The sequence below is a fragment of the Somniosus microcephalus genome, unplaced genomic scaffold (assembly GCF_052327205.1).
Source record: "Somniosus microcephalus isolate GS21.2 unplaced genomic scaffold, FLI_Smic_1.0 unresolved_chr4, whole genome shotgun sequence".
Taxonomy (NCBI): Eukaryota; Metazoa; Chordata; class Chondrichthyes; order Squaliformes; family Somniosidae; genus Somniosus; species Somniosus microcephalus.
Window position 1 is genome coordinate 56118848 of NW_028225182.1, and position 25592 is coordinate 56144439.

The 25592-nt window shown below is 51.6% G+C and overlaps 1 protein-coding gene across 1 annotated transcript in view; it reads left to right on the top strand.

Annotated features, from left to right (window-relative positions):
* The window catches only part of LOC147091130 (serrate RNA effector molecule homolog), a 248927-nt gene that overhangs the window by 3705 nt on the left and 219630 nt on the right, over positions 1–25592 (top strand). The gene's annotated exons all lie outside the window — the stretch shown is intronic.

The window sequence follows — 25592 nt, forward strand, 5'->3', positions numbered from 1 at the left end:
CTCCACTCACATCTCTCTCACTCTCACTCTCCATCTCTCTCTCCCTCACTCTCCTCTCTCATCTCCTCTCTCCTCTCTCCCTCACTCTCATCTCACCTCACTCTCCCTCCTCTCTCTCCACTCTCTCACTCCTCTCTCACCATCTCTCTCTCTCTCTCTCCAACTCTCTCTCTCACTCTCTCTCCCTCACTCTCTCTCTCCCTCTCTCTCCATCTCTCTCTCCCTCTCTCTCCCTCTCTCTCCATCTCTCTCTCTCTCTCTCCATCTCTCTCTCCCTCTCCCTCCATCTCTCTCTCTCCTCTCCCTCCATCTCTCTCTCCCTCTCCCTCCGTCTCTCTCTCCCTCTCTCATCTCTCTCTCCCTCTCTCTCCATCTCTCTCTCTCCCTCTCTCTCTCCATCTCTCTCTCCCTCTCTCCATCTCTCTCTCCCTCTCTCCATCTCTCTCTCTCCCTCTCTCTCTCCACCTCTCTCTCCCTCTCTCCATCTCTCTCTCTCCCTCTCTCTCCATCTCTCTCTCCCTCTCCCTCCATCTCTCTCCCTCTCTCTCCATCCCTCTCTCCCCCTCCCTCCATCTCTCTCTCCCCCTCCCTCCATCTCTCTCTCCCTCTCCCTCCATCTCTCTCTCTCCCTCTCTCTCTCCCTCTCTCTCCATCTCTCTCTCCCTCTCGCTCCATCTCTCTCTCCCTCTCCCTCCAATTTTTACAATTCAATTCAAATCGCTTTATTGGCATGATAAGGTACATCTTATGTTGCCAAAGCATCAAAACACATTTATGGTTGAACACATAAACGCAGTTCTATTCATACAGTGTATAAACAGGTGTATCCCTGAGTGTATAAATATACATTCGCATTGTTTATATATGCTCTTTTCTTAGTTTACTGGTTGTCCCTCTATTCATGGCAAGCTGTAACATAGTGTGCCGCCAGTGTTACACAGCTTCTCTCCTCTCCCAGTAGGAATGGGAGTTTTTGGTCGTCATTCAGATTTCTGAATTCAGGGCATATTTGTGAGAATTTTTGGTAGAAATTCTCCCTGATGCCCTGATATTTTCCACAGGCTGTGAGGAAGTGCATCTCTGTCTCAACTACTCCCTGACTGCAGTGAGAGCATATCCTGTCTTCTCTTGACAGCCTGGTCTGCCTGTGTCTGCCTTTTTCGATCGCTAGGCTATGTTCGCTAAGTCTGTACCTTGTCAAGGTTTTTCTCAGTTTGTTATCCTTTACCATGGTCAGGTAATCAGCTATGTTGTATTGTCTGTTTAGGGCCAAGTAGCAATTGAGTTTGCTTTGGGTTTTTGTTGTTTGCCCAATATGTCAGATATTTTTCCTTTTGCTTAGCGACGATTGTGTCTCTCTCTCCATCTCTCTCTCCCTCTCCCTCCATCTCTCCCTCCATCTCTCTCCCTCTCTCTCCATCTCTCTCTCCCCCTCCCTCCATCTCTCTCTCCCTCTCTCTCCATCTCTCTCTCCCTCTCGCTCCATCCCTCTCCCTCTCCCTCCATCTCTCTCTCCCTCTCCCTCCATCTCTCTCCCTCTCTCCCCTCCCTCCATCTCTCTCTCCTCTCTCTCCTCTCTCTCCTCTCTCTCCATCTCTCTCTCCATCTCATCTCTCCATCTCTCTCCATCTCTCCTCCATCTCTCCTCCCTCTCCCTCCATCTCTCCCTCCATCTCTCTCCCTCCTCCATCTCTCTCTCCTCCTCCATCTCTCTCCATCTCTCTCTCTCCCTCTCTCTCCATCTCTCTCTCCCTCTCGCTCCATCCCTCTCCCTCTCCCTCCATCTCTCTCCCTCTCTCCCCTCCTCCCATCTCTCTCTCCCTCTCTCTCCATCCCTCTCTCCCCCTCCCTCCATCTCTCTCTCCTCTCGCTCCATCTCATCTCTCTCTCCCTCCATCTCTCTCCCCCTCTCCCTCTCTCTCTCTCCCCTCTCTCTCCTCTCTCTCTCCATCTCCCTCTCTCCCTCTCTCTCCATCCCTCTCTCTCCATCCCTCTCTCTCCCTCGCTCCCTCTCTCTCCCCCTCTCCTCCATCTCGCTCTCCCTCTCTCTCCATCTCTCTCTCTCTCCATCCCTCTCTCCTGCTCCCTCCATCTCTCTCCCTCTCGCTCTATCCCTCTCTCCCTCTCTCTCCATCTCTCTCCATCTCTCTCTCCCCCTCTCCCTCCATCTCTCTCTCTACCGCTCCCTCCATCTCTCTCCCTCTCTCTCCATCCCTCTCTCCCCCTCCCTCCATCTCTCTCTCCCTCTCGCTCCATCTCTCTCTCCATCTCTCTCTCCATCTCTCTCTCCCTCTCGCTCCATCTCTCCATCTCTCGCTCCATCTCTCTCTCCATCTCTCTCTCCCTCTCCCTCCATCTCTCCCTCCATCTCTCTCCATCTCTCTCTCCCCCTCCCTCCATCTCTCTCTCCCTCTCTCTCCATCTCTCTCTCTCCCTCTCTCTCCATCTCTCTCTCCCTCTCGCTCCATCCCTCTCCCTCTCCCTCCATCTCTCTCCCTCTCTCCCCCTCCCTCCATCTCTCTCTCCCTCTCTCTCCATCCCTCTCTCCCCCTCCCTCCATCTCTCTCTCCTCTCGCTCCACCTCTCTCTCCCTCCATCTCTCTCCCCCTCTCCCTCTCTCTCTCCCCCTCTCTCTCCATCTCTCTCTCCCTCTCTCCCCTCATCCCTCTCTCCCTCTCTCTCCTCCCTCTTCTCCCTCGCTCCCTCTCTCTCCCCTCTCCCTCCATCTCGCTCTCCCTCTCTCTTCCATCTCTCTCTCTCTCCATCCCTCTCTCCTGCTCCCTCCATCTCTCTCCCTCTCGCTCTATCCCTCTCTCCCTCTCTCTCCATCTCTCTCCATCTCTCTCTCCCCCTCTCCCTCCATCTCTCTCTCTACCGCTCCCTCCATCTCTCTCCCTCTCTCTCCATCCCTCTCTCCCTCTCTCTCCATCCCTCTCTCTCCCTCGCTCCATCTCTCTCTCCCATCCTGTACTGTTGCGTATGCCTTCACTTTCCCCTCTTTCCTTTCTATCTCTCTATCTCCCCCCTTGGCCTCCACCCTCTAGCCTTGCACCTCTCCCCAAGGTTCATTGGGTGAACTCTGATCCAAGATGGCGGCAGTAGAAATGGCGTCTCCCTGGCGATGAGGGTAAAGCTGCACTGGCTCAGTTGGTGGAACCACTCTCGCCCCCTTTCCCCCACCCCCCGAATCTCTTTTTATAAATTCCGTGTATTTTTGAAGAACAAGTTTCCTATATTTACTCAAAAAACACTAGGCTGAAACAGTTGTCTCATTTTACACATGTCATTTGTAAGTGATGTAAATAATTGCATTTTTTTTAGCCTTTTTTAATTTTGTAAAATACATGGATTTTTTCTCGACTGAAGAAATGTTCTTAGAGTTTAAATTATGCAAAAAACACAAAAAAATTAGCACTGAATTCAGCAAAAGAGAATGCCTCGTTCTGAGTCAAGCTAGTTTCAAAGAGGATTTGCAAATTCCTTCTCTTATTCAGTGGTGTTGAATCTGTGTCTCGTTAATTTGATCTAGTCTTTGGTTCTGTGCACTTGTGACCAGATTGATATATGATGTTTTTTTTTTGTTATTAATAACCTCACTGGACCTACCATCAATAAATGAGTTTTTTAACAAGCTGACTCCCTCTCTCTTTCTTTCTTTTTCTCTGTGCCCGTAGCGCAGCTCACGGAATCACACAGTACAGGAGGCGGCCATTCGGCCCATCGTGCCTGTGCCGGCTCTTTGAAAGAGCTCTCCAATTAATCCCACTCCCCCTGCTCTGTCCCCACAGCCCTCCAATTCTTTCCCCTTCCAGTATTTATCCAATTCCCCTTTTGAAAATTACTGTTGAATCTGCTTCCACCGCCCTTTCAGGCAGCGCATTCCAGATCACAACAACTCCCTGCTTAAAAAAATAATAGAACACACAACACCAGGTTATAGTCCAACAGCTTTATTTGAAATCACAAGCTTTCGGAGTGCTGCTCCTTCGTCAGGTGAAGTGGAGAGATGCATAAAGACACAGCTTATATAGTCAGAGAATAATGTCAGCTGTTTACAGGTAATCTTTCTAACTGCCATTTATCACACCCTCGGCAGAGAGATAATTCTTGCAGCTCTGTAGAAACTTGATGTCTGTGTCAATATGCGCAATCTTCTTGGAGATCCTCTGTAAACATCTGATTGTGATTTCAAATAAAGCTGTTGGACTATAACCTGGTGTTGTGTGATTTCTTACATTTGTCCACCCCAGTCCAACACCGGCATCTCCACACCATAAAAAAATAATGTCTCCTCATCTCCCCTCTGGTTCTTTTGCCGATTATCTTCAATCTGTGTCCTCTGGTTACCGACCCTCCTGCCACTGGAAACAGTTTCTCCTTATTTACTCCATCAAAACCCCTCATGATTTTGAACACCTCGATTAAATCTCCCCTTAACCTTCTCTGCTCTAAGGAGAACAATCCCAGCTTCTCCAGTCTCTCCACATCACTGAAGTCCCTCATCCCCTGGGACCGTTCCGGTAAATCTCCCCTGCACCCTCTCCCAAGGCCTTGACATCCTTCCTAAAATACGGTGCCCAGAATTGGACACAATACTCCAGCTGAGGCCGAAGCTGGGGGTTTAGCATAACTTACATAAGAGACTAAGAAATAGGAGCAGGAGTCGGCCATTCAGCCCCTCGAGCCTGCTCCGCCATTCAATAAGATCATGGCTGATCATCGACCGCAACTCCACTGTCCCGCCCGATCCCCATATCCCTCGATTCCCCGAGAGTCCAAAAATCTATCGATCTCGGCCTTGAATACACTCAATGACTGAGCATTCACAGCCCTTTGAGGTAGAGAATTCCAAAGGTTCACAACCCTCTGAGTGAAGAAATTCCTCCTCATCTCAGTCCTAAATGGCCGACCCCTTATCCTGAGACTTTGCCCCTTGCTTGCTTTTGTACTCTGTGCCTCTATTTATAAAGCCCAGGAAGCCGTATGCCTTTTTAACGGCCTTCTCAGCTTCTCCTGCCCCCTTCAAAGGCTTCTGTACGCAGACCCCCAGGTCTCTCTGTATCTGCACCCCCTTTAGAATTGTACCATTTAGTTTAGATTGCCACCTCTCCTCATTCCTCCTACCAAGATCAATCATTTCACTCTGCCCTGAGTTGAACCACATGTGTCGATGGAGTAAGGGGGCGTGGCTGTGTGTTCGTCCCTCCTGGCCATTTATACCCTGTCTGACGCTGGGGTGCGGTCCCATGCGACCCGAGTGCCAGTTTGGCTCGTTAAGTCTACTCATCCCTCTGAGACCTTCTCAGGAAGGATATCTCGGCCTTGGAGGGGGGCAGCGCAGATTCACCAGAACGATACCCGGGGGGCTGAAAGGTTAAATTCCAAGGCCAGGTTGCACAGACTGGGCTTGTGTTCCCTCGAGTTTAGAAGATTAAGGGGCGATCTAATCGAGGTGTTGAAGATGATTAAAGGAGTTGATCGGGTGGAGAGAGAGAAACTATTTCCTCTGGTGGGGGGAGTCCAGAACAAGGGGGCAGAACCTTAAAATTAGAGCCAGGCCGTTCAGGGGTGATGTCAGGAAGCACTTCTTCACACAAAGCGGGGTGGAAATCTGGAACTCTCTCCCCCAAAAAGCTGGGGGTCAAATGGAGCTTTCAAAACTGAGATTGATAGATATTTGTTGTGTAAGGGTAGTGAGGGATATGCAGTAAAGGCGGGTAAATGGAATTGAGGAACAAATCAGCCATGATCTCATTGAATGGTGGAGCAGGCTCGAGGGGCTGAATGGCCTCCTCCTGTTTCTAAGTTCCTATCAGCCTCTCATTCCAGCACCTCTCTGTTGTCTATGTGACATTGAGTTGTGGATGAGACAGAACGTCGTCCAGCTGAACATTGGGAAAGCCAACACCATTCTTGCCCACATTCTCCCCCCGCCCTTGCCCCCGACTTTACACCCGTTCCTGGAACAATGCCCCTGAGTTCAACTTCCAAACCCATAACCTCTCCACTGCCCAGACAACACCCACCCACCTCTGCATCATTGCCCCATCTCTGGCCCATCTTACTCCCTGCACCACTGATACTTCCATTACATTGTGATTGACCTTGAGAAGTCCTCCCAAACTGCTTAAAACTCCCACACTTGTCTTCTGTTCGCTGTGAGGTCTCACTCACCCAGCAAGCACCTGTCCTACCCTACGCAACAAATCAAAATCTTTGACTTTATTTATAAATTACTTTATTTCCAAACCCATCGATTAGATTCCAGCCTGCAAATCAGTCCCGGGTATCTGTTATTCTATATATAAACCCCGAACCCCTCGATTAGATTCCAGCCTGTAACTCACTCCTGGGTATCTGTTATTCTATATATAAACCCCCGAACCCCTCGATTAGATTCCAGCCTGTAACTCACTCCTGGGTATATGTTATTCTATATATAAACCCCGAACCCTCGATTAGATTCCAGCCTGTAACTCACTCCCGGGTATCTGTTATTCTATATATAAACCCCCGAACCCCTCGATTAGATTCCAGCCTGTAACTCACTCCTGGGTATCTGTTATTCTATATATAAATCCCCCGAACCCCTCGATTAGATTCCAGCCTGTAACTCACTCCCGGGTATCTGTTATTCTATATATAAACCCCCGAACCCTCGATTAGATTCCAGCCTGTAACTCACTCCCGGCTATCTGTTATTCTATATATAAACCCCGAACCCCTCGATTAGATTCCAGCCTGTAACTCACTCCTGGGTATATGTTATTCTATATATAAATCCCCCGAACCCCTCGATTAGATTCCAGCCTGTAACTCACTCCCGGGTATCTGTTATTCTATATATAAACCCCCGAACCCCTCGATTAGATTCCAGCCTGTAACTCACTCCTGGGTATATGTTATTCTATATATAAACCCCGAACCCTCGATTAGATTCCAGCCTGTAACTCACTCCAGGGAATCTGTTATTCTATATATAAACCCCCGAACCCCTCGATTAGATTCCAGCCTGTAACTCACTCCCGGCTATCTGTTATTCTATATATAAACCCCCGAACCCTCGATTAGATTCCAGCCTGTAACTCACTCCGGGTATCTGTTATTCTATATATAAACCTCCTGAACCCCTCGATTAGATTCCAGCCTGTAACTCACTCCCGGGTATCTGTTATTCTATATATAAACCCCCCGAACCCCCCGATTAGATTCCAGCCTGTAACTCACTCCCGGGTATCTGTTATTCTAAATCCCCAGAACCCCTCGATTAGATTCCAGCCTGTAACTCACACCCGGGTATCTGTTATTCTAAACCCCCCGAACCGCTCGATTAGATTCCAGCCTGTAACTCACTCCCGGGTATCTGTTATTCTATATTTAAACCCCCCAGAACGCCTTGATTAGATTCCAGCCTGTAACTCACTCCCGGGTATCTGTTATTCTATATATAAACCCCCCTGAACCCCTCGATTAGATTCCAGCCTGTAACTCACTCCCGGGTATCTGTTATTCTCTATATAAACCCCCAGAACCCCTTGATTAGATTCCAGCCTGTAACTCACTCTCGGGTATCTGTTATTCTATATATAAACCCCCCGAACCCCTCGATTAGATTCCAGCCTGTAACTCACTCCCGGGTATCTGTTATTCTATATATAAACCCCCCGAACCCCCCGATTAGATTCCAGCCTGTAACTCACTCCCGGGTATCTGTTATTCTATATATAAACCCCCCGAACCCCCCGATTAGATTCCAGCCTGTAACTCACTCCCGGGTATCTGTTATTCTATATATAAACCCCCCGAACCCCCCGATTAGATTCCAGCCTGTAACTCACTCCCGGGTATCTGTTATTCTATATTTAAACCCCCCAGAACCCCTTGATTAGATTCCAGCCTGTAACTCACTCTCGGGTATCTGTTATTCTATATATAAACCCCCCCGAACACCCCGATTAGATACCAGTCTGTAACTCACTCCCGGGTATCTGTTATTCCACATATAAACCACCCCGAACCCCTCGATTAGATTCCAGCCTGTAACTCACTCCCGGGTATCTGTTATTCTATATATAAACCCCCCGAACCCCTCGATTAGATTTCAGCCTGTAACTCACTCCTGGGTATCTGTTATTCTATATATAAACCCCCTGAACCCCTCGATTAGATTCCAGTCTGTAACTCACTCCCGGGTATCTGTTATTCTGTATATAAACCCCCCGAACCCCTCGATTAGATTCCAGCCTGTAACTCACTCCCGGGTATCTGTTATTCCATATATAAACCACCCCGAACCCCTCGATTAGATTCCAGCCTGTAACTCATTCCCGGGTATCTGTTATTCTATATATAAACCCCCCGAACCCCTCGATTTGATTCCAGCCTGTAACTCACTCCTGGGTATCTGTTATTCTATATATAAACCCCCTGAACCCCTTGATTAGATTCCAGCCTGTAACTCACTCCCGGGTATCTGTTATTCTATATATAAACCCCCCCGAACCCCTCGATTAGATTCCAGCCTGTAACTCACTCCCTGGTATCTGTTATTCTATATATAAACTTGCCCGCACCCCTCGATTAGATTCCAGCCTGTAACTCACTCCCGGGTATCCGTTATTCTATATATAAACCCCCCCGAACCCCTCGATTAGATTCCAGCCTGTAACTCACTCCCGGGTATCTGTTATTCTATATATAAACCCCCTGAACCCCTCGATTAGATTCCAGCCTGTAACACACTCCCGGGTATCTGTTATTCTATATATAAACCCCCCCGAACCCCTCGATTAGATTCCAGCCTGTAACTCACTCCCGGGTATCTGTTATTCTATGTATAAACCCCCCGAACCCCTCGATTAGATTCCAGCCTGTAACTCACTCCCGGATATTTGTTATTCTATATATAAACCACCCGAACCCCTCGATTAGATTCCAGCCTGTAACTCACTCCCGGGTATCTGTTATTCTATATATAAACCCCCTCCGAACCCCTCGATTAGATTCCAGCCTGTAACTCACTCCCGGGTATCTGTTATTCTATATATAAACCCCCCGAACCCCTCGATTAGATTCCAGCCTGTAACTCACTCCCGGGTATCTGTTATTCTATATATAAACCCCCCGAACCTCTCGATTAGATTCCAGCCTGTAACTCACGCCCGGTTATTTGTTATTCTATATGTAAACCCCCCAAACCCCTCGATTAGATTCCTGCCTGTAACTCACTCCCGGGTATCTGTTATTCTATATATAAACCCCCCCCCCCCGAACCCCTCGATTAGATTCCAGCCTGTAACTCACTCTCGGGTATCTGTTATTCTATATATAAACCCCCCGAACCCCTCGATTAGATTCCAGCCTGTAACTTACTCCCGGGTATCTGTTATTCTATATATAAACCCCTTGAACCCCTTGATTAGATTCCAGCCTGTAACTCACTCCCGGGTATCTGTTATTCTATATATAAACCCCCCCCGAACCCCTCGATTAGATTCCAGCCTGTAACTCACTCCCGGGTATCCGTTATTCTATATATAAACCCCCCGAACCCCTCGATTAGATTCCAGCCTGTAACTCACTCCCGGGTATCTGTTATTCTATATATAAACCCCCCGAACCCCTCGATTAGATTCCAGCCTGTAACTCACTCCCGGGCACCTGTTATTCTATATATAAACCCCCCGAACCCCTCGATTAGATTCCAGCCTGTAACTCACTCCCGGGTACCTGTTATTCTATATATAAACCCCCCCGGACCCCTGTATTAGATTCCAGCCTGTAGCTCAGGAGTGTTGGGGTGGGGAGTGATGTTGTGAGGGTGGGGAGTGTTTTGTGGGAAGTGGGGAGTGATGTGGGCAGTCGAGGGGAGAATTACTAACTATTGCTGATTCTCCCAGTTTATTTGCAGATTTTCGAGCGCTGAGATCTCAGCTCTTCCTCCGCTGTTTGATTGGCAGTGTTAAGTGTTCTCTTGAAGTTGCTATGCTACAGATAGCAGAGGCTTAGCTACAAGGCTGGATGTGATTAGCCTCCAAGCACTCAGTTTATCCTCTGATCGTGGGTATTAGATACTCGATATTGTTGGGCCGTCCTGGCGCTACTCAGTAATTGACAGGCCGGCACTCCTTGGCGAGGTTCCACGGCCAGATGTAAATCAGTTCCCCCCCACCCTCACCACTAATATCTCATTTCACAGGCTACCCACCCGGCTTCAGCCAGATCCGTGCTAACCTCCACCCGCCGCCGCTTAAAGGGGCCGTGCCTTTTCCCCCGGGGGGAGGGGAGGATGTCGATTGATCCCCGACCCGCGGATTGAATAACGGGCTCACACCAGAATGCAACCCGCCCAGCCCGGGCTGAATGGTAGAATCAACTAATCGCACAGCGCAGGAGGAGGCCATTCGGCCCACCGTGCTGGTGCCGGCTCTTTGAACAAGCTCTCCAATTAGTCTCCCACTCCCCTGCTCTTTCCCCACAGCCCTGTGAATTTTTCCTTTTCAAGTATTTATCCACTTTCCCCTTTTGAAAGTTACTATTGAATCTGCTTCCACCGCCCTTTCAGGCAGCGCGTTCCAGATCACAACAACTCACCGCTTGCCCTCAGTACTGACTCTCTGACAGTGTAACACTCCCTCAGTACTGCCTCTCCGACAGTGCGGCGCTCCCTCAGTACTGCCCCTCCGACAGTGCGGCGCTCCCTCAGTACTGCCCCTCCGACAGTGCGGCGCTCCCTCAGTACTGCCTCTCCGACAGTGCGGCGCTCCCTCAGTACTGCCCCTCCGACAGTGCAGCGCTCCCTCAGTACTGCCTCTCCGACAGTGCGGTACTCCCTCAGTACTGCCTCTCCGACAGTGGGTGCTCCCTCAGTACTGCCCCTCTGACAGTGCGGCACTTTCTCAGTACTGCCTCTCCGACAGTGCGGCGCTCCCTCAGTACTGCCTCTCCGAGAGTGCGGCGCTCCCTCAGTACTGCCCCTCCGACAGTGCGGCGCTCCCTCAGTACTGCCCCTCCGACAGTGCGGCGCTCCCTCAGTACTGCCCCTCCGACAGTGCGGCGCTCCCTCAGTACCGCCCCTCTGGCAGTGCGGCGCTCCCTCAGTACTGCCCCTCCGACAGTGCGGCGCTCCCTCAGTACTGCCCCTCCGACAGTGCGGCGCTCCCTCAGTACTGCCCCTCCAACAGTGCAGCACTGCCTCAGTGCTGCCTCTCCGACAGTGCAGCACTCCCTCAGTACTGCCCCTCCGACAGTGCGGCGCTCCCTCAGTACTGCCCCTCCGACAGTGCGGCGCTCCCTCAGTACTGCCTCTCCGACAGTGCGGCACTCCCTCAGTACTGCCCGTCCGACAGTGCGGCGCTCCCTCAGTACTGCCCCTCCGACAGTGCGGCGCTCCCTCAGCACTGCCTCTCTGACAGTGTAACGCTCCCTCAGTACTGCCCCTCCGACAGTGCGGCGGTCCCTCAGTAATGCCCCTCCGACAGTGCGGCGCTCCCTCAGTGCTGCCCCTCCGACAGTGCGGCACTCCCTCAATACTGCCCCTCCGACAGTGCAGCGGTCCCTCAGTACTGCCCCTTCGACATTACGGCGCTCCCTCAGTACTGCCCCTCCGACAGTGCGGCGCTCCCTCAGTACTGCCCCTCCGACAGTGCGGCGCTCCCTTAGTACCGCCCCTCCGACAGTGCGGCGCTTCCTCAGTACTGTCCCTCCGACAGTGCGGCACTCCCTCAGCAATGCCCCTCTGACAGTGCGGCACTCCCTCAGTACTGCCCCTCCGACAGTGCGGCACTCCCTCAGCACTGCACTGGGAGTGTCGGCCTAGATTTTGTGCTCGAGTCTCTGGTGCGGAACTCGAACCCACGATCTCCGGGCTCGGAGGCGAGAGAGAGAGTACTGCCCACCGAGCCACACCAACACCGGAGACTTTCATGAACTGTTGGAAGGACGGAAACCTCTCGTAAAGGGGGTCCCAAAATGGCTGCTGCGAAGGTGTCATTCGTGGTTGCCATGGTGTTGCGGCCTGCCTCGCTCCAGCCTGCCCTTTGCGTGGCGTTTGATTTCAGGGTGGCTCGCTGTCTCATTAGCATGTCAGTATTCGGGCCAAGAAACTCGGAGGCCGTTCAAGTAACAGGATCGTATTTCACACTGGGATTTGTAAATCAACCATCCCACAGCCAATAAAAAAAAGCTAACAATTGACAACACATGTGTACTAACGGGCGTCACTGGCCTAGTAGGCCGCAGGCTTCTGCTGCTGGGGCAGATCGAGCTCCCTCTCCCATCTCCCTTCGCGAAAGAACGCAAGACTTGCATTTCTCCAGCGCCTTTCACCAGCTCAGGACGTCCCAAAGCGCTTCACACCCAATGAAGGACTTTGTTTTTGAAGTGTGGTCGCTGTTGCAATGTCGGAAACGCGGCAGCCAGTTTGCGCACAGCAAGCTCCCACAAACAGCAACGTGATAAACGACCCGATCAGGCAACATCCGTGGAGAGAGAAACAAGAGTTAACGTTTCAGGTCGAAGACCCTTCGTCAGAACTGAGAAAAAAAAGCAGGAAATGAAACGGATGAAAAAGCAAGTTTGGGGGTTGGGAAATGGGGGAGGGGATGAAAGGACAAAAGGGGAGGGTCTGTGGGAGGTGAAGGGACATTAAGAGATATTCAAGGCAAGACGAGATGGTAACAGGGCAGGTTTTTCCAGCGTTTTCTGTTGTTATTTCGGATTTCCAGTATCCGCAGTATTTTGCTATCATAACGACCAGATCATCTATTTTTAGTGATGTTGGTTGAGGGATAAATATTGGCCCCAGGACACTGGGGAGAACTCCCCCCTACTCCTCTTCCAAATAGCGGCCGTGGGACCTTTTACATCCGCCTGAGAGGGCAGACGGTGGCCTCGGTTCAACGTCTCATCCGAAAGAGGTAGAGAGGCGGAGAGGTTTAGGAAGGGAATTCCAGAGCTCGGGGCCCCGGCAGCTGAAGGCACGGCCGCCAATGGTGGAGCGATGGAAATCGGGGGATGCTCAAGAGGGCAGAATTGGAGGAGCGCCGAGATCTCAGAGGGTTGTAGGGGGCTGGAGGATGTTACAGAGATAGGGAGGGTTGTAGGGCTGGAGGAGGTTACAGAGATAGGGAGGGTTGTAGGGCTGGAGGAGGTTACAGAGATAGGGTGGGTTGTAGGGGCTGGAGGAGGTTACAGAGACAGGGAGAGTTGTAGGGGCTGGAGGAGGTTACAGAGATAGGGAGGGTTGTAGGGGCTGGAGGAGGTTACAGAGATAGGGAGGGTTGTAGGGGCTGGAGGAGGTTACAGAGATAGGGAGGGTTGTAGGGGCTGGTGGAGGTTGCAGAGATAGGGAGGGTTGTAGGGGCTGGAGGAGGCTACAGAGATAGGGAGGGTTGTAGGGGCTGGAGGAGGTTACAGAGATAGGGAGGGTTGTGGGGCTGGAGGAGGTTACAGAGATAGGGAGGGTTGTAGGGGCTGGAGGAGGTTACAGAGATAGGGAGGGTTGTAGGGCTGGAGGAGGTTACAGAGATAGGGAGGGTTGTAGGGCTGGAGGAGGTTACAGAGATAGGGAGGGTTGTAGGGCTGGAGGACGTTACAGAGATAGGGAGGGTTGTAGGGCTGGAGGAGGTTACAGAGATAGGGAGGGTTGTAGGGCTGGAGAAGGTTACAGAGATAGGGAGGGTTGTAGGGCTGGAGGAGGTTACAGAGATAGGGAGGGTTGTAGGGCTGGAGGAGGTTACAGAGATAGGGAGGGTTGTAGGGCTGGAGGAGGTTACAGAGATAGGGAGGGTTGTAGGGCTGGAGAAGGTTACAGAGATAGGGAGGGTTGTAGGGCTGGAGGAGGTTACAGAGATAGGGAGGGTTGTAGGGCTGGAGGAGGTTACAGAGATAGGGAGGGTTGTAGGGCTGGAGGAGGTTACAGAGATAGGGAGGGTTGTAGGGCTGGAGGAGGTTACAGAGATAGGGAGGGTTGTAGGGGCTGGAGGAGGTTACAGAGATAGGGAGGGTTGTAGGGCTGGAGGAGGTTACAGAGATAGGGAGGGTTGTAGGGCTGGAGGAGGTTACAGAGATAGGGAGGGTTGTAGGGCTGGAGGAGGTTACAGAGATAGGGAGGGGTGTAGGGGCAGGAGGAGGTTACAGAGATAGGGAGTGGGGCGGGTGAGGGCCCTGGAGGGATTTGAACACAAGGACACTGGCTGGCACCATTCCTCGGTCATGTTCTCTACCCTCCCACCACCAAATGATTTGTTTTTTTTCTGTCTCTGCTGCAGAAAAAAAAATATATTTTTTTAAATCGAGGTAAATGAAAAAGTGCCAAAAAAAAAATCCCCAAAGGAATTAACTGAGGGCAGAAAAGCCAAGAGGACAGCTCTGTAATTATCTTCCGAGGCTGGATGTGTGAGTTACCGCCCTCCGCAGGGGAGGTAGAGACTGAGCAACGCTGCACCGAGGGAGGATGCTCTCTCAGAGGCGGTGACCCGCTGCCGTGCTGCCGCCATCGTTCTGCCGCGCCCCTCCCCTTTAACCCTGTGCCGGCCCCCGGGCGGGGGGCGGGCCGAGCACGAGGCCGGCCGTTCGAATGCCCCTCCGCCGGCCCGTGCCCGAGCCCCCGCGCGCTCCCCGCCAGCAGTGGAGGGATCGCGGTCACAGGGCGGAGACCTCCCCTCCTCCCCCCACACAAACCAGAGGGGGACGGGCTGCACCCCAGGCTGAGGTACAGACCCAGAGGGAGATAGAAGCCCCCAAAGGGTCTGGTCACCCTCTCCCCGCCTCCCCGCCCCGCATCCGGTTTAGGATTTTTTTTTCCCCACTGACTCAAATTCGCCATCTTTCAAAGAGCCGGCACACCACCTGATGGACCGAGCGGCCTCCTACTGTGCTGCATGGTTCGATCTTATCACGACAGAAGGGGACAGGTAGGAAGAGTGTGAGTACGGGCATTGGGAGGGAATTGGAGCTCACTGCGGATTGTCCACAGTAACGTAGATTACAGAGAACGTACGGCACAGGAACAGGCCATTCGGCCCCACTGCTCCGTGCCGGTGTTTCTGCTCCACACCAGCCTCCTCCCACCCTCTTCATCTCACCCTATCAGCACAACCTCCCACCCCTCTCCATAGAGTCACAGGGCTGGATTTTCATTGAGGAGTCGGGTAGGAGGCGGGACTACAACTTTCGGGGTTGTAGTCCCGCCTCCATCGAGCTGCGGCCAACCCACGCGATTTTCACTCGATTGACCTTGTTGACCCCGCCCAGCGGGCTCAGCGGGCCAATTAAGGGCCACCCGGCAACAGGTGACGTCACAGATTGACATTTCATCTGTCAAGACCTTTTGACAGATGAAATATCAGCGTTTCACTGCTGTTTGAAGCTGTCAAACACTGACAATCTGTACTCCAGGTTAATTCCTTCCTCTCAGGATGATTTAGAGATCTCTCCAGAACAGAAAGCCGAGGCTGCAGATTTTGACAGCTCGCAGCCATTCTGCTTTCTGTGCCGGTGAGATGAGGGACTCCCGAGACCTGAGGGAAGGAAGGCTGTAAAGGTAAGTAAAGGTTAGTAAAACTTCTTTAAACACTTTACACACACCAAACACACTTACCTCTGCACTCATGCACCCATCACTCACCTGAACACCGGACATCTCGACCCCTCCAAGCCCTTCAGCCCGACGGCCCGCCTCGCTAACTTGGTGTGGTTTGGCGCCGTCGGGAATCCCACACTTCAGCAATAAAAATAGGGATTGGGCTAAAAACTGCCTGTTTACCTGTTAACAGGCAGTTAATTGGCACTAATCCCCTTCCCGCCTCGGGGAGGCGGCTCCCAGTGCGGGGCGGGTACCCGCCTCCTGGGATACTGGCATGGAGGCGGGTTGGGGGCGGGATGGGTTTCTGCTTCCCGATTTCGGGATTTTAACCCCCCACATGCTTCCAATCCCGCCTCCACGGCCCAATGAAAATCCTGCCCATCGAGTTATACAGCACAGAAAGAGGCCCTTCGGCCCATCGTGTCCGCGCCGGCCATCAAGCCCTGTCTATTCTAATCCCATTTTCCAGCATTTGGTCCGTAGCCTTGTATGCTGTGGCGTTTCAAGTGCTCATCTAAATGCTTCTTGAATGTTGTGAGGGTTCATCTCACCCCATCACCATATCCTTCTATTCCTTTCTCCCTCGTGTGTTTATCCAGCCTCCCCTTAAATACATCTCTGCTATTCCCCTCGACCACTCCCTGTGGTAGCGAGTTCCACATTCTCACAACTCTCTGGGGAAAGAAGTTTTTCCTGAATTCCCGATCAGGTCGCCCCTCAGCCTTCTCTATTCTAGAGAAAAGAGCCCCGGCCTGTTCGGCCTTTCCCAATAGTTACAGCCTCTCAGTATTGCTATCATCCTCGTCAATCTTTATTGCACCCTCTCCAGTGTCTCTGTATCCTTTTTTCTAAGGTGGAGACTTATTTTACAGTTGGTTTTGTCACGGGACGAGGGACCCCGGAGAACGTGACTTCAAATCCCACCATGGGGCAGTTATGAGAATTTGAAATCGGGTTCTAAAAATCTGGGAAATAAAAAGCTGGGATCGGTAAAAGTGACCACGAAGCTGTCGGAATGTGGTAAAAACCCGATCTGGGTCACTAATGTCCGCTCGGGAAGGAACCCTGCCGTCCTTACCCGGTCTGGGCCTGTACGTGAATCCAGTCCCGCGCCCACGTGGCTGACTATTAACTGCCCTCTGAAGTGGCCTCGCCAGCCCCTCGGTTGTACCTCCACCTCCTCAGGGCGACTGGGGGCGGCCAATAAACGCCAGTCTTGCCAGCGACGCCCGCATCGCGAGAACGAACGCCAACCGCTTCCTAGCTGGGCCTCCCAGTTGGTGCAATAATGACTGCGAGAGGGTTCGAGTACAGGAACAAGGATGTCTTTCTGCAGTTGTACAGGGCCTTGGTGAGACCGCACCTTGAGTATTGTGTGTAGTTTTGGTCGCCTTATCTGAGGAAGGACGTTCTTGCCATGGAGGGAGTTCAGTGAAGATCCACCAGGCTGATACCTGGGATGGCAGGAATGACGTATGAGGAGCGATTGGGTCGATTGGGCTTGTACTCGCTGGAGTTTAGAAGAATGAGAGGGGATCTCATTGAAACTTATAAAATTCTAACAGGACTGGACAGACTAGATGCAGGAAGGCTGTTCCCGATGGTGGGGGAGTCCAGAACCAGGGGTCACAGTCTAAGGATAAGGGGTAAGCCATTTAGGACTGAGATGAGGAGGAACTTCTTCACCCAGAGAGTGGTGAACCTGTGGAATTCTCTACCACATAAGACAGTGGAGGCCAGTTCATTAAATATATTCAAGAAGGAGTTAGATATATTTCCTTAAGGCTAAAGGGATCAAGGGATATGGGGAGAAAGCAGGGACAGGGTACTGAACTTGGATGATCAGCCATGATCTCGTTGAATGGCGGAGCAGGCTCGAGGGGCCGAATGGCCTACTCCTGCTCCTATCTTCTATGTTTCTATGTTTCTATGACTGATGCCCAGAACATTATCTTGCCCGTAGAGCGGGGCCGAGGTTGGGGGTGGGGGGGTCGGGAGAAGAGGGGGGAGAGCTGGATTGATCGACAGCTTGGTCAGTCTTGAGTCGTGGAAACACGGTCATCTTCGGCCTGCTCCTGTTCAAACACACTCAGGAAGCAGAGAGCCTCATTCGCAAAGCTCGGCAGGCTCCCTTACCACTGAGTCCTGACAGAGGGAATGACAAACCGGGCCGCAGATTTACAGGATCTCGTGGCGAAGAAATACTTATCTGGCCGCATATTGTAACTGACCCCCAAGGAGGTCACCAGGTCAAGTCCAGGACGGCAAGAGACTCAGCAGATGAAAGGAATTGAAGTGAAAGATTAGGGGAGATTAATGGCCGTCCTGCCGAGGCAGGTTTATAAATCTCCCTCCCTCTGGCTCTCCCTCGCTCTCTATCAACGGAACTGCTGCCTTCCTTTATTTTTATTTATCATCCCGCCGCCTTCCTCCCTCCAAACACATCTCATTTCTCAGCGCGTCCTTGAATTGGGGAGGAGGCGGACCAGGGGCCAGGAGAGGGAACATAACCTCGCAAATTGTGTAATGTCCTCTCTCCCAGCAACCTTCTCCGACTCATGGAGTCCATCACAGACAGCTACTGACCCATAGAGACCATCCCAGACAGCTACTGACCCATAGAGTCCATCACAGACAGATACTGATCCATAGAGTCCAGCACAGACAGATACTGATCCATAGAGTCCATCACAGACAGATACTGATCCATAGAGTCCATCATAGACAGATACTGACCCATAGAGACCATCACAGACAGCTACTGACCCATAGAGACCATCCCAGACAGCTACTGACCCATAGAGTCCATCACAGACAGATACTGATCCATAGAGTCCATCACAGACAGATACTGATCCATAGAGTCCATCACAGACAGATACTGACCCATAGAGACCATCACGGACAGATACTGACCCATAGAGACCATCCCAGACAGATACTGACCCATAGAGTCCATCACGGACAGATACTGACCCATAGAGACCATCACAGACAGATACTGACCCATAAAGTCCATCACAGACAGATACTGTCCATAGAGACCATCACAGACAGATACTGACCCATAAAGTCCATCACGGACAGATACTGACCCATGGAGACCATCACGGACAGCTACTGACCCATAGAGACCATCCCAGACAGATACTGACCCATAGAGACCATCCCAGACAGATACTGATCCATAGAGTCCATCACGGACAGATACTGACCCATAGAGACCATCACGGACAGCTACTGACCCATAGAGACCATCCCAGACAGATACTGACCCATAGAGACCATCGCAGACAGATACTGATCCATAGAGTCCATCACAGACAGATACTGACCCATAAAGTCCATCACGGACAGATACTGACCCATAGAGTCCATCACGGACAGACACTGACCCATAGAGACCATCCCAGACAGATACTGACCCATAGAGACCATCACAGACAGATACTGACCCATAAAGTCCATCACGGACAGATACTGACCCATAGAGACCATCACAGACAGATACTGACCCATAAAGTCCATCACGGACAGATACTGACCCATAGAGACCATCACGGACAGCTACTGACCCATAGAGACCATCCCAGACAGATACTGACCCATAGAGACCATCCCAGACAGATACTGATCCATAGAGTCCATCACGGACAGATACTGACCCATAGAGACCATCACGGACAGCTGCTGACCCATAGAGACCATCCCAGACAGATACTGACCCATAGAGACCATCCCAGACAGATACTGATCCATAGAGTCCATCACAGACAGATACTGACCCATAAAGTCCATCACGGACAGATACTGACCCATAGAGACCATCACGGACAGATACTGACTCATAGAGACCATCACAGACAGCTACTGACCCATAGAGTCCATCACAGACAGATACTGACCCATAGAGTCCATCACGGACAGACACTGACCCATAGAGTCCATCACAGACAGATACTGACCCATAGAGTCCATCACGGACAGATACTGACCCATAGAGTCCATCACGGACAGCTACTGACCCATAGAGTCCATCACGGACAGATACTGACCCATAGAGTCCATCACAGACAGATACTGACCCATAAAGTCCATCACGGACAGATACTGACCCATAGAGTCCATCACGGACAGATACTGACCCATAGAGACCATCACGGACAGCTACTGACCCATAGAGACCATCCCAGACAGATACTGACCCATAGAGACCATCCCAGACAGATACTGATCCATAGAGTCCACCACAGACAGATACTGACCCATAAAGTCCATCACGGACAGATACTGACCCATAGAGACCATCACGGACAGATACTGACTCATAGAGACCATCACGGACAGCTACTGACCCATAGAGTCCATCACAGACAGATACTGACCCATAGAGTCCATCACGGACAGACACTGACCCATAGAGTCCATCACAGACAGATACTGACCCATAGAGTCCATCACGGACAGCTACTGACCCATAGAGTCCATCACGGACAGATACTGACCCATAGAGTCCATCACAGACAGATACTGACCCATAAAGTTCATCACGGACAGATACTGACCCATAGAGTCCATCACGGACAGATACTGACCCATAGATTCCATCACGGACAGCTACTGACCCATAGAGTCCATCACGGACAGCTACTGACCCATAGAGTCCATCACGGACAGATACTGACCCATAGAGTCCATCACAGACAGATACTGACCCATAGAGTCCATCACAGACAGATACTGACCCATAGAGTTCATCACAGACAGATACTGACCCAAAGAGTCCATCACGGACAGACACTGACCCATAGAGTCCATCACGGACAGACACTGACCCATAGAGTCCATCACGGACAGACACTGACCCATAGAGTGCATCACAGACAGTTACTGACCCATAGAGACCATCACAGACAGATACTGACCCATAGAGTCCATCACGGACAGACACTGACCCATAGAGTCCATCACGGACAGCTACTGACCCATAGAGTCCATCACAGACAGATACTGACCCATAGAGACCATCACAGACAGATACTGACCCATAGAGTCCATCACAGACAGATACTGACCCATAGGCTGCGATCTTTGTAGAGGAAGTTGGTTGAGGGCAGACCCGCTCCTAGATGCTGCCTCCCAGCAGTTACTATTTTCACTTGATTGGTCTCGTTAAGGCCAACGTGCGGGTCCCTCCAGCCAATTGGTTGCAGTGGGTCAGATTCTCGCCTCTGATGACGCATTGTTTGAGTAAAAAAGCATTCGATTTTTTCTCTTAAAGGTGATGGCCGCTACAGGAATGTCCGCCCCAAAAACTAAGGCTGCAGCCCGGTTCGATGAGGGCTCCCTCCATGCTCTTGTGGAGGGAGTTAGAGGACGTTGGGAGATCCTCTTCCCTGGAAACACAAGGAGGAGGCCTCCTTAGCAAACCAAGGCAGCTTGGCTGCAAGTTGCTGAGGAGGTGAGCTCGAGGTCTGTGTGCAGACGATCATGGGTTCAGTGTCGAGAAAGGTATAATGATCTGCTGAGATCACCTAAAGCGTGGCCTCTGTGTTCTGAGAAATGGATGTTCAGGAGTGAGGGCTCAGGGAGATTTCCATGTAGAATGTTGGTGGTGACACTGAGCGCAAACCACCATTTATTGGACAGATGTGCCGGCCACCTGTGTTTGAAGCGTAAGCTTACGCGAATCTGGCATGGATGAGTGCATCCCTTGCCTGATGGCCAAGCAATATGGTCTGCTGGATTGGCCACATCCGGCCCCGCAAGGCGTCGCTCCCCGTCCTCCTCCTCGTCCTTCTCCTCGTCCTCTTCCTCCGAGGAGGCTGTGTGCTCAGCCACTTGTTCGTGCGGCACAGCAGGCCACGACGATTCTGGACACCCTGGCTGGTGCATACTGCAAGGCGCCACCAGATCTGTCTGGGCATCGGAAGCGCATTTTGAGCAAGCCGATGGTTTGCTCGATGATGCTGCTGGTGGATATGTGACTCACATTGTAGCGCTCCTCAGCATCGTTTGATGGCCTCCTCATCGGTGTCATAAGCCATTTTTTTCAGGGGATAGTCCTTGTCGACAAGTAGCCATCCGGAAAGTTGGTTTGGCGGATGGAAGAGCTGAGGCACAGTAGACTGGCGCAGAATGAAGGAGTCATGACAACTGCCAAGGGTGCTTGGCGCAAACATGCATGATGATCTTCCTGTGGCTACACACCAGCTGGATGTTCAGGGAGTGGAATCTCTTGAGGTTGACCAATACAGCTGGGTTGTGATAGGGGGCCTTAATGGCTATATGTGTGCAGTCTAGGGCGCCCTGCACCATTGGCAAGCCTGCCGTATTGGCAAAGCCAACCGCACGCGCCGTCACACTTGGGCCATCCGTGGAGAAGTGGATGTAATTGTGCGCCTTTGCAAAGAGGGCATCGGTGACCTGAGTGATGCAGGTGTGTGCGGCCGACTGGGAGATGCCGCTGATGTCTGCAGCTGATCCCTGGAAGGAGCCCGAAGCAAAGAAATTTACACAGATACATAGAAACATAGAAGATAGGAGCAGGAGTTGGCCATTCAGCCCCTTGAGCCTGCTCCGCCATTCAATGAGGTCATGGCTGATCATCCAAATTCAGTACCCTGTCCATGCTTTCTCCCCATATCACTTGATCCCTTTAGCCTTAAGAAATATATCTAACTCCTTCTTGAATATACTTAATGAATTGGTCTCAACTGCCTTCTGTGGTAGAGAATTCCACAGGTTCACCACTCTCTGGGTGAAGAAATTCCTCCTCATCTCTGTCCTAAATGGCTTACCCCTTATCCTTAGACTGTGACCCCTGGTTCTGGACTCCCCCGCCATCGGGAACATCCTTCCTGCATCTAGTCTGTCTAGTCCTGTTAGAATTTTATAAGTTTCAATGAGATCCCCTCTCATTCTTCTAAACTCCAACGAGTATAAGCCCAATCGACCCAATCTCTCCTCATACGTCATTCCTGCCATCCCAGGTATCAGTCTGGTGAATCTTCACTGCACTCTCTCCATGGCAAGAACATCCTTCCTCAGATAAGGCGACCAAAACTGCACACAATACTCAAGGTGTGGTCTCACCAAGGCCCTGTACAACTGCAGCAAGACATCCTTGTTCCTGTACTCGAATCTTCTCGCTATGAAGGCCAACATACCATTTGCCTTCTTAACCGCCTGCTGCACCTGCATGCTTACCTTCAGCGACTGGTGCACAAGGACACCCAGGTCTCGCTGCACTTCCCCTTTTCCCAATCTATTGCCGTTCAGATAATAATCTGCCTTCCTGTTTTTGCCACCAAAGTGGATAACCTCGCATTTATCCACATTATACTGCATCTGCCATGCATCTGCCCAATCACCCAACCTGTCCAAATCATACTGGAGTTTCTCGGCATCCTCCTCACAGCACACACGCCCACCCAGCTTTGTGTCGTCTGCAAACTTGGAGATATTACATTTAGTTCCCTCGTCTAGATCATTATTATATATTGTGACTGAGTGACGGGGCCCTTGGAGTCTGATCTTTGTGACTGAGGCCTCCTGGGGAAGTGAACGTGTTCTCACCCCGCATGGGGCCTCGGCCCTGGGATTCGACAGCATTTGCAGCTGGCGGGTCGGCCCGCTAATTGCCGCTCCGCGTCCCCCAGCTCTCGGCCGTTAACATTCCTCTGTGACGGGAGGCTGCTGCCTGGGCCTTGATCCGCCGGCTGCGGAATGCGGCCTTTGGCATTCCAGTCCTGCCACGGCAGTGCCAGGTGCTGACAAGCGGGGGTTGGGGGGGTGGGGGGCAGGCCGAGGTGATTGTCCGGACCTGCCCACCAGAGGGGGGAAGGGGGATGAGAGGCAGATTCCCGTCCCCTCGGAGCTGTGATCCGCACTTGATCTAGACGAGGGAACTAGATGTAATATCTCCAAGTTTGCAGACGACACAAAGCTGGGTGGGCGTGTGTGCTGTGAGGAGGATGCCGAGAAACTCCAGTATGATTTGGACAGGTTGGGCGATTGGGCAGAAGTATGGCAGATGCAATATAATGTGGATAAATGCGAGGTTATCCACTTTGGTGGCAAAAACAGGAAGGCAGATTATTATCTGAACGGCAATAGATTGGGAGAAGGGGAAGTGCAACGAGACCTGGGTGTCCTTGTGCACCAGTCGCTGAAGGTAAGCATGCAGGTGCAGCAGGCGGTTAAGAAGGCAAATGGTATGTTGGCCTTAATAGCGAGAGGATTCGAGTACAGGAACAAGGATGTCTTGCTGCAGTTGTACAGGGCCTTGGTGAGACCACATCTTGAGTATTGTGTGCAGTTTTGGTCGCCTTATCTGAGGAAGGATGTTCTTGCCATGGAGGGAGTGCAGCGAAGATTCACCAGACTGATACCTGGGATGGCAGGAATGACGTATGAGGAGAGATTGGGTTGATTGGGCTTATACTCGCTGGAGTTTAGAAGAATGAGAGGGGATCTCATTGAAGCTTATAAAATTCTAACAGGACCAGACAGACTGGATGCAGGAAGGATGTTCCCGATGGCGGGGGAGTCCAGAACCAGGGGTCACAGTCTAAGGATAAGGGGTAAGCCATTTAGGACAGAGATGAGGAGGAATTTCTTCACCCAGAGAGTGGTGAACCTGTGGAATTCTCTACCACAGAAGGCAGTGGAGGCCAATTCATTAAATATATTCAAGAAGGAGTTAGATATATTTCTTAAGGCTAAAGGGATCAAGGGATATGGGGAGAAGGCAGGGACAGGGTACTGAATTTGGATGATCAGCCATGATCTCATTGAATGGCGGAGCAGGCTCGAGGGGCCGAATGGCCTACTCCTGCTCCTATCTTCTCTGTTTCGGTGTTCCTCATCGGCACGGATTTGTGCTCCAGTTAGGCCCCGACCTACAATTACCAGGCATTTACGGCTCGCAAGACTCAATCCCCTCTTTGCTATCCAGACACCTATCATCATGCGCCAGCTTCCTTGCTAAAGCACCGTACAAGGCCATGCAGTCACACCCGGAGGCTTTTTCCCCCATTTATTTTAAATGGGTGCTAAAGCAAGGCCAAGATCGGCAGGGTACGAGGCTCGGGTAAGCGACGGGCCTTAACCTGCCGAAATTGCTGGTCCCACCAGAACCGAGCTGCCCGCTGCTCGTCCAACTAGGGCCGCGCGGTCTGGTGCTGGGTGGTGGGGCTATCTGGAGCTGAGGGGGAAGGAGCTCAGGTCCCAGCAACAGCCTGCTCCTACGTCCCTATGTTGCCCCTATGATTTACAGGGCCCTGCCCAGCTCGGCTATCAGAGTACTAAGTCTGGCTGAGCCTTAGGGTGACGTGGTTCCCATCTCCCACCTTGGGAATGAGCTGAATGCTGCCTACAGTCCAGTGAATGTCCGACGTTGGACGTCTCCCCTTGGACCACAGGCCAGATTCAGGGGGAGAGGTCCTGCTGATTAAAGCACCTCCCTCTTTGCAGGATTACAATTAAAAAGAACTTGGATTTCTCCCGCGCCTTTCACCACCTCAGGACGTCCCAACGCGCTTTACAGCCAATGAAGTGCTATTTGTGAAGTGTGGTCACTGTTGTAATGTGGGAAACGCGGCAGCCAATTTGCGCACAGCAAGCTCCCACACACAGCAATGTGATAATGACCAGATCATCTGTTTTAGTGATGATGGTTGAGGGGTAAATATTGGCCCAGGACACCGGGGAGAATCCCCTGGTTTGGGGTTAGAGGTGAGAGAGGGGTTGGGGGTCAGAGGTGACAGAGAGGTTGGGGGTCATAGGTGAGAGAGGGATTGGGGGTCAGGGGTGACAGAGAGGTTGGGGTCAGAGGTGAGAGAGGGGTTGGGGTCAGAGGTGGGAAACATAGAAGATAGGAGCAGGAGTAGGCCATTCGGCCCCTCGAGCCTGCTCCGCCATTTAATGAGATCATGGCTGATCATCCAAATTCAGTACCCTGTCCCTGCCTTCTCCCCATATCCCTTGATCCCTTTGGCCTTAA